The 10,300-nt window shown below is 35.2% G+C and overlaps 1 long non-coding RNA gene across 1 annotated transcript; it reads right to left on the reverse strand.

The window, feature by feature from the left end:
- Positions 1–8,023: 8,023 nt before the first annotated feature.
- LOC125279953 lies at positions 8,024–9,908 on the reverse strand. Its single transcript, XR_007187476.1, has 3 exons — positions 9,761–9,908; positions 9,142–9,393; positions 8,024–8,233 (listed from the first exon to the last, which is right to left on the reverse strand). It is a non-coding gene; the product is annotated as an uncharacterized LOC125279953 (long non-coding RNA).
- Positions 9,909–10,300: the final 392 nt, after the last annotated feature.

Here is a 10,300-nt window from a genome sequence, read left to right on the forward strand (position 1 = left end):
GTCTGCAAACGTCTGGGGACTGAGGAGACAAGTTGCTCAAGTTTAGGAATAGGAATGTTGTCCCATTCTTGTCTAATACAGGCTTCTAGTTGCTCAACTGTCTTAGGTCTTCTTTGTCGCATCTTCCTCTTTATGATGCGCCAAATGTTTTCTATGGGTGAAAGATCTGGACTGCAGGCTGGCCATTTCAGTACCCGGATCCTTCTTCTACGCAGCCATGATGTTGTAATTGATGCAGTATGTGGTCTGGCATTGTCATGTTGGAAAATGCAAGGTCTTCCCTGAAAGAGACGACGTCTGGATGGGAGCATATGTTGTTCTAGAACTTGGATATACGTTTCAGCATTGATGGTGCCTTTCCAGATGTGTAAGCTACCCATGCCACACACACTCATGCAACCCCATACCATCAGAGATGCAGGCTTCTGAACTGAGCGCTCATAACAACTTGGGTTGTCCTTGTCCTCTTTAGTCCGGATGACATGGCGTCCCAGTTTTCCAAAAAGAACTTCAAATTTTGATTCGTCTGACCACAGAAGTTTTCCACTTTGCCACAGTCCATTATAAATGAGCCTTGGCCCAGAGAAAACGCCTGGGCTTCTGGATCATGTTTAGATATGGCTTCTTTTTTGACCTATAGAGTTTTAGCCGGCAATGGCGAATGGCATGGTGGATTGTGTTCACCGACAATGTTTTCTGGAAGTATTCCTGAGCCCATGTTGTGATTTCCATTACAGTAGCATTCCTGTATGTGATGCAGTGCCGTCTAAGGGCCCGAAGATCACGGGCATCCAGTATGGTTTTCCAGCCTTGACCCTTACGCACAGAGATCGTTCCAGATTCTCTGAATCTTCGGATGATATTATGCACTGTAGATGATGATAACTTCAAACTCTTTGCAATTTTTCTCTGAGAAACTCTTTTCTGATATTGCTCCACTATTTTTCGCCGCAGCATTGGGGGAATTGGTGATCCTCTGCCCATCTTGACTTCTGAGAGACACTGCCACTCTGAGAGGCTCTTTTTATACCCAATCATGTTGCCAATTGACCTAATAAGTTGCAAATTGGTCCTCCAGGTGTTCCTTATATGTACATTTAACTTTTCCGGCCTATTATTGCTACCTGTCCCAACTTTTTTGGAATGTGTAGATCTCATTAAATCCAAAATGAGCCAATATTTGGCATGACATTTCAAAATGTCTCACTTTCAACATTTGATATGTTATCTATATTCTATTGTAAATGATTGCATTCCTTTTTTATTCACAATTTGTACAGTGTCCCAACTTTTTTGGAATCGGGTCTATATATATATATATATATATATATATATATATATCTATCTATCTATCTATCTATCTATCTATCTATCTATCTATCTATCTATCTATCTATCTATCTATCTATCTATCTATCTATCTATCTATCTATCTATCTATCTATATCTATCTATCTATATCTATATCTATCTATCTATATCTATCTATATCTATATCTATATCTATATCTATATCTATATCTATATCTATCTATCTATCTATCTATCTATCTATCTATCTATCTATCTATCTATATATATATATATATATATATATATATATATATATATAGGACCAGGACTAAGAAAATGAAAAAAAAAGCCTAAGAAAAATTATATTTTATATTACATTAAATTTTTATGTTTCAGTACTCAAGTTTTATGTTCTAGGCTATTTTTTTTTGTATAACATCCTCTGTAAAACAAATATGTTAATAATGTTGGAAAAAGATGTGTAGAAAACATTTATATTTTATGTATAGTTTGTATGCATACTAGTGACTGCATTTTAAGAGGCATTTAATGTAAATCAGACTTAACTTTCTCAACTATGATATGAAAGATATCAGAGAATGATTTGATATACTATTTTACTTTACACAAAATGTGTGTAAACATGGCCAAATGTATCAATGTATCTATTCATTGTCTTTACTTTGCATATTAATGCGTTCTTTGGGCAACATTTAATTAAAAAACGAAGTAGCTATAATAATGAGATTAATAACTTGGCAACATTTTCATATCTCATATTTCATAGACATATTGGTATATAATTTCACTTATTATGTCTCCCTAAAATGCCTGATAACTTAAGCATGATGTAATTTAGTTTTTTACATTTCTATTGAAATTAATGAACCTTACTAACACCATATGATATGGTGCTAGTAAGGTTGTGACGGGTGCGTAGCCCACCTCACATGTTTAGCCTTACCATTGTGTTTGGTTTGATTTGATGTTTAATTTAGTTTAATTTAATATAGGTTGTTACTTTTGTTTGAATCCCCTTATTACAAGAAAGACACAGGACAAGTTTAACAAGTTAACAGTCTATTAAAAGCTTGAATGTATAGAAGGGTGCACACTTCTTATATTCTTTGCTGATTAACTTTACCTGAGTCCTAGATTACCTGAGTCCATGGAGTGACGGCGGCAGACAAAGGGAGAGGAGGTGCTTCAATCCCCTAATTTGTGCTGTGCCAGAGGAAGTTGGACTGTACCATCATGTTCTGAGTTAGAGGGGATCTTTTGTGTTATGTTATTTTGTTATGTCATTCAATTTTGTTTTTTGTTGGTTTGAGTATTCCTTTTCGTGTATTCTAGTAAATGATGGTATTATGTTAGGTATGATAGCGTATATTTTGTGATTTTGATTTGAGTTTATTTGGTAAAGTTATTTTGATATTTACCTTTACTTGGCTTGGTATGTGCTAAATGGGTATTTATATCAGTGAAGAGATGAGCAGGAGTTAGTCAGGGTTGTCCTGCCACAGTAACATCTTAGGCAGTTGACCTTATTAGTTTTTGTTATTTGGTTAACAGGGGAGAGTTACTTTACTTGTTTAATTTTTTTTTTTATTATTATTTTATTTTATTATTATTTGTATATACTTTGGAAATTATTTTCAACCTCCCTGTTAAGTTTATTTAATTTGTTTTTGTTGGGAAAAATAAACATTTCTCATTTTTGCCTACTACCTGTCCAGCTTGTTCTTGGCCACACCACCACAAAGGTTCATTAATTTCAATGCTATGGGCACATCAAAGGCACGTAGGTCTGTAATTTCCTTCTTATTAGTTAGTTATTTAGTTCAGTAAAAAGTTTAACGGCCATATACAACTTTTCAAAATTATAAAATAAAGTTTAAAAAAAAAGTTATTTTTTATATTTTTTTTAAATGCAGCTATGTGTCTCTTTATATCTCGTAGAAGCTCAAACCCCCATCACATGCACATAAAAGATTTTATTTGTTTATTTCTAAATTAAATTAATGAACTAATCCCACTATATATGGGCATATCAATTAGAGTGAGACCTATGCTACAAATGGCACTTTCATCAAAGATAACAGAAAACTATTATAATCCTAATGCCTAATACTTGCATGTTGGATCCAAGCTCTTTGAAATTACATCTACTGTATGTGCCCTGTGTGTCTCAAAACCTGTGACTGTAAATGTATTTTTCTGCAGTCTTGAATCAGCATGAGGAAGGAGTATCTTCATTCTATATCGGCTTTTTCTCCTTCATTGTTGTTGGTCTCGTCATCATGACTACAGCAGTGATCATGACCACCCTTAAGAGCAATACTAAAGGTGTGTGTTTCACACAAACAACTCATATTTAAGTCTGATATTCATTTGCACATATAAAACTACTGAATACATCATTTATGTTATAGCTTTGGGTTTTAAATAAAGGGTAGAAAAGCTACAAAGAATAAACACATCTCAAAAGAGCTGAAGTAACACCTAGATCTCACTTGCTCATGACATTCTACTATGAGACTTTCTCACACATTTTTTTAGCTGTGTGTTTTGACACATTTATGCTGCTGTACATGCCACAGTTAGCACTCTTGCTGCATCAAATCAGAAATAATGATTACCGAGACAGAAAACGACTATACTAATGTATAAGGTGACATCAGAGTTTCTGCAGAGGAAAGAAGAGGCAACCGATCAATTAATCCATTCAGACTGATCAAACCATTTTCTGCATGCTGAACTGTAACACCCTTTCAAATTAAACACACATATAGATGGATATAGCTTTTACTTTTATGTTAAAAAATATATATATACAGTCATGTGAAAATGAAAGGACACCCTTTTGAATTCTATGGTTTTATCTATCAGGACATGATAAAAAATATAAAAGTAGCTCCTAACTTACCGATTTAGGAGAAACTCTGGGTGTGTCAGTCCTACATTTTTGACAGTATTTCACAAAGCATTTTAGTGCTAAAACTAGCTCCTAAATATACACAACAATGTTTAAATAATGACAGAAGGAACCTTAATTTCTTTTCGACTGAAGAAAGAAAGACATGGACATCTTGGATGACATGGGTGTGAGTAAATTATCAGGACATTTTAATTTGAAAGTGAACTAATCCTTTAAGTCTAAGCCCCTCTTAACATTGATGCTTTGAATGTAAATTGTATGCCATTTTGTTTTGTAAATTTGCAATACTTTTGTTAATATTTCAATTAAAAAAAAAAAAAAAAAAAAATCATAGCCTACGAATCAACAGGTGTCATCATCGTACAGTCTACATGCATGTCTTGCCCAAGTTCAATAGATCCATGTCACACTGTGTGATAAAGTAATGATCTTATAGGACTGCTAAAATAGCGCAGTGTATCCCAGGCTTTAGAGAACCAATTGTTGCTGCCATCAATCTGGGAAGAGTTATACAGCCATTTACAAACAAATGAAAGTCTATTATTCTACAGTGAGGAAGATTATTCACAAGTGGAAGACATTTAAGACAGTTGCCAATCTTCCCTGGAGTGGATGTCCCAGCAAATTCACCCCAAAGTCAGAGCGTGCAATGCTCAGAGAAACTGCAAAAAACCCAAGAACTACATCTCAGACTCTACAGGCCTCAGTTAACATGTTAAATGTTAAAGTTCATGACTGTACAATTAGAAAAAGACTGGACAAGTATGGCATGTTTGGAAGGGTTGCCAGGAGAAAGCGTCTTCTCTAAAGAACATGGCAGCATGGTTTAGGTTTGCAAAGTTGCATCTTAATAAACCACAAGACTTCTGGAACAATGTCCTCTGGATAGACGAGACCAAAGTGGAGATATTAACTGAATGGTTCAAGATTATTATTTTGTGAAAAATAATATAAATTATATACAACTTTTTATTTAATATGTAAAAATGCTAAATTTAATTTCCAGTGTTTTGCGTCATACACACAGACGGTCAATCAGGGTATAATCAGGGTATCTTCCGTTCATTCATTTTTTGATTTATTGTTGAAATCAGAAAAACGAGAAAACGGCACTTTTTTCATTTTTCATTTTTAAAAAGAAAACGAAAAAAAATCTTAATTTTTCATTTTTTTTTGTTCTGGGATTGGAAACGAATAATCAGCTTGAATATTTCATCTCTACATGTGGGCGGAAAAGAAACGCCTTTTTCTGCTGATTGGTCAACCAGACGTCAAACCATGTCGTCATCAGTTCCGCTCAACAGAATAAAAGTCCCTCGCTCTACAGCTGTACGGATTCTTAACACATTTATTGTACATTTCATCTCTTTCTCATCAAATAACCAGAATGGCTTGATACAAATTGTACTGGTGCAGAGTCAGGGCTTAAAGGGTTAGTTCACCCAAAAATGAAAATTCTGTAATTTATTACTTACCCTCATGCCGTTCCACACCCGTAAGACATTCGTTCATCTTCGGACCACAAATTAAGATATTTTTGTTGAAATCCAATGGCTCAGTGAGGCCTGCATAGGGAGCAATGACATTTCCTCTCTCAAGATCCAAAGGTACTAAAAACATATTTAAATCAGTTCATGTGAGTACAGTGGTTCAATATTAATATTATAAAGCGACGAGAATATTTTTGGTGCGCCAAAAAAAAAACAAAATAACTACTTATTTAGTGATGGCCGATTTCAAAACACTGCTTCAGGAAGCTTCGGAGGATATTGAATCAGTGTGTTGAATCATGATTCAGATCGCGTGTCAAACTGCCAAACTGCTGAAATCATGTGACTTTGGCACTCTGAACCGCTGATTCGATACACTGATTAATTGTGCTCCGATGCTTCCTGAAGCAGTGTTTTGAATTCGGCCATCACTAAATAAGTCGTTATTTTGTTTTTTTGGCCCACCAAAAATATTCTCGTCACTTTATAATATTAATATTGAACCACTGAACTCACATGAACAAATACATCTCTGCTAGGACATTTATATGTTACCTCCCTGCATTATACAATATTGCCATTGTCTTTGCATTTTACTATTCTGAAAAAAAGAAATGTGACCACCATCAGGAGCAATGCTAAAGGTGTGTGTTTTAGCAGTGTAACAGTTTACTTATTTATAGCAGCAATGAATATAATGAAAGGTCTGATGACCACAGTCAGATTAAAGTCTAAAACTGAAATATGTACACAATGTGCTGAGAGAAGCTTTATGTGTTTCATTTCAATATTTCCTTACGAGAATCTCAAAGACTAACATGCAGGCTTTAGTTTTCTGAGCTGAAGATGCCAGTGAATGAACAGTTTCTCTTCCTCAGTCTTTTTGCTGATGACTGTAATGGCATCCTGCATTATGCCTACAGTCAGAGCTTAATTTAGTTTCCTGCAGTTGTTTCTAAATTAAAATCATACACCAGTTGTTGGTGTGAGGTGCATTCTGACATGCAATGTTTTTAAAGACAAACTTGGATTTATACATACTGTATGATCATATTTGTCGTGATCTGATGAGTGTCCTGACTGTGTTTCTGATGAATTTGTGTTTAGGATTAGATTTGATCTTTATCTTCAGTAGACTAACCCAGTGAACTCTTTGTACTTTTGTTAACACAGACTCCATCAACTCCACCACAACTGTTACAGACAATGAATACATGGATGCATAAATAATCAGAAGACTTTCTGAAGAGAGAAGAGCAGACCTGAAGAGGGAAAAAAAAAATCTTTTACTGTAAAAATATAAATGAAAAGTAAATTAATTATTAAGTTAACCTTTTGTATTTTTCATTTTATTTGGAATGTATATATGAATTTATGATATGATTTTTTCAAAATGCAATTTTTGTTGTATTTAAAATGTTAATTTGTTGAAATCTTCTTTTACATTTTTGACAATGATGGAATTTTATTTTCTGATTAGGATGAATTGCTTATGCTGTAACATTCCTTATTTGTAGTTAAAATATGTTAATTGCAATTAATTTTTGTAGCTGTGGTTTAATACTGCCATAGAAGACTCATCTGAATCCTCTATGCTTCACTCATTTTTAGAAAGGAGAATGCCAAGATGTCTATAAATAAAGCTCAAAGGAGGAAGTACAGTTTAAAAATCCTGCAGAAACACAGAAAATTCTTGTGTATTATTTTTCTAGTGTGTCCACATCATACAGATAAATCAAACCCAAACCTTATCTGCACATATACATAAAGAATGAATAAGGAAAAAATGTGGTTGCAAAGTTAATGCAGTCCCACTGGAAACAATGATAATGGTCACTTCCTGAGCTCAGCTTTTGTGCAATAGGCTGTTTTACTTCTTCAAAGTGTGATAATCTGCTTGACTATTTTCTAACAATTAAAGTAACAATCATTTCTACAGTTCACAGACTAACTCTGTGAATAAAGCTGTTAACACTTTAAAAATACTTAAGTACAAGAAAAAAACAGACCATGCATGTACCTATATCTCTGTTCGTTCATGACAGTTTCCAACAATGACTGCGTGGATGTCTAAATCATTTTGTGGATTCTGAAGAAGGAAATACAGATGTAGAAAAAGGGGATCATCTGACAATTTATTAGTCATTCAGTAAAACATTTTATACGCTTCTTGTTTGTTAATGTTCATTTTATATGTGGCAGGAGAACCCTGTCCCTGATGCTGTTTTGAGTAATTATGACTTCATCCGGTAGAGGGCAGTATTTAATTAAATTTAATTTCATTGTGTGTTGAACTGTATTATATATTCAGGAGGGCTTTTTTCACAATGATGGTTTCTTATACATAATTGTTGTAAAGTCATAAAGTCTTTGGCTTCATCCAGTATAGGGAGCATCTGTGTGTAGCTGTGGTTTGATACTATTTGAGTTTTGAGTTTCTGTCTGGCATCTTTCAGATGTAGGAGCGGCTGGAAGGGAAGGGTTGGATGGAAGGGGGCGGCTGCTCATCATCCTCAAATAAATACATCATACAATAACATTGTTTAACATGATCTTTGAAACTTTAAAGAACTTTTACATTCACAAACAGCTATATTACACTCTATATGAAAGGAAATATCTGAAAAAGCATAATAGGCGAACATTAAAGGTGCTAAAGAGGATGTTTTGTTTTATACATTTTTGCAATATTACTTGAAACTGTCTTTACTAACTGATAAAAGACTATTTATTAGGTGCACTGAAAGTAATAATATTAATATACATCATCTGTGCACGAGGTAGGGCCTTAAAAACATCAGCCAATCGCGTAAACGAATGGCCCTCTGGCTTGTCAATCACTGCCGTGACGTTCCTTGTGAGAGACGTGCGCGGATTGGCCCTCTGGCTTGTCAATCACTGCCGTGACGTTCCTTTTGAGAGACGAGTGGCTGCGCTCTCCAGTAACTTTCCACACTCCACAGGCGCCGCATGCGATGTTTTTGTCCGGATACAGGAGTAACAACTGCAGATTATGAGTTACCTGCGGTAAGTCCGACATAATGAATCCAAAAAACACGACACAGCGAATGCCGGTGGTAAACACTCGTGTTCCAATACGAGTGTTTACGAGTTTTGGGAGGCGTTCCTTTGAAATGTGTTGTGAAGGAGGGGGGTTGTTCTTACGCATGTGCTCATTTCAAAATCTCAGTAACAGTCTTTTGATTCTCAGTCGACGAAAAAATCCTCTCTATCACCTTTAAGATCTGCTTTACATCAAGTTATGGTTCCATTTGTAAAAATACTTCTAAAGCATTTATTAATCTTAATGTTAATTTCATCATTGACTAATTCATTATTAAAGCAAAATTTGTATCTTTTAATAAGGTCAAATGAATAATTAAAGTGGCAATTAATGACTTCAAATAGTCAGTAGCCTACCTCCGTTTAAATGATGGTTCTTCTTACAGTCTAGTGCCCCTATCACCCCTATCTGACCCTGAGTTTTTTCAAAATGGTTTCCCTTCCATGTCATGGCCTGGCTCAAACCCACTTAGATTTGGAGGGGAGCCAGGCTTTGGCTATTGGATGCTATACAGCCGCACTGCTTTCCACTGCCTTGATATAACGGGTCCAGTGGAAAGGGCAGCGCATCCCGAGTGGCTCAAGATATCCCTCAGAATGAGCTGCCACCTGTATTGAAATAAAACATTGTCACACTATAGCAAAGCTGCAGTAGTACTATAGAAAGCTAGTCCCTCCAGAAAAACGCGATTATGCGATCGCCTGATTACATGCATAATCAGCCAAAGTCCGCATATTTATGCGGGGGTCGCATTTTTTCAAATACGCCGCATTTTCACCACATAAATTGCCAATTTCAGCAAGCAAAATATGCGGGGCTAGCATGATTTCATAATCCCTGTATTTTTGTTGCAAAAAAGTCACATATATCTTAGCAGAAAGTTGACACACAAGTAAAGCGCCATTATTTACCCCCTATTGCCATGGGAACCTTATGAAGTGACGCAATTACGCGACGTGAACATCATCTGCATACCATGAAACCATGATGATAGAAGAGCCTGTGGCTGCTGTCCGTCCGGCACGTTTTCTTAAAAAATGCGATGGAATATGCGGGAATAGAATCATTCTCATTTGCCAACAAAAATAAGCGCAAAAGACCGTGCGAAGCAGTTTCCCGGTGTGTTACATGACAGTGAGGGCAAATTATTTTGCACTCCGTGCAACTGCGTGTTGACGCTGGAAAACCACTTTCACTTTGCCACCGCCAAGGATGGTTAAAGCAGCAGCGGAAGAAGCACACATTTTTAAGAAATATTTTATTTATTCATTTTTGCAGAAGTTGTTGAATATTATTATTATTATTATTATTATTATTATTAATAATAATAATAGGCCTAATAATAAGTTTATTTTATATAGTGCCTTTCTACAAACTCATATTCCTTTTGTAAAGCTACAGAACTTGTTTGACTCAATGTTTTGTAAATTTGAGCCATGTGTTAATTAAGGTCTGAAATAAAACAGAATGAGAACTTAAATATTCTGTGATTTAGTATGCTTGCTTATCATAGGA

Source organism: Megalobrama amblycephala, linkage group LG12, assembly GCF_018812025.1.
Source record: "Megalobrama amblycephala isolate DHTTF-2021 linkage group LG12, ASM1881202v1, whole genome shotgun sequence".
NCBI lineage: Eukaryota > Metazoa > Chordata > Actinopteri > Cypriniformes > Xenocyprididae > Megalobrama > Megalobrama amblycephala.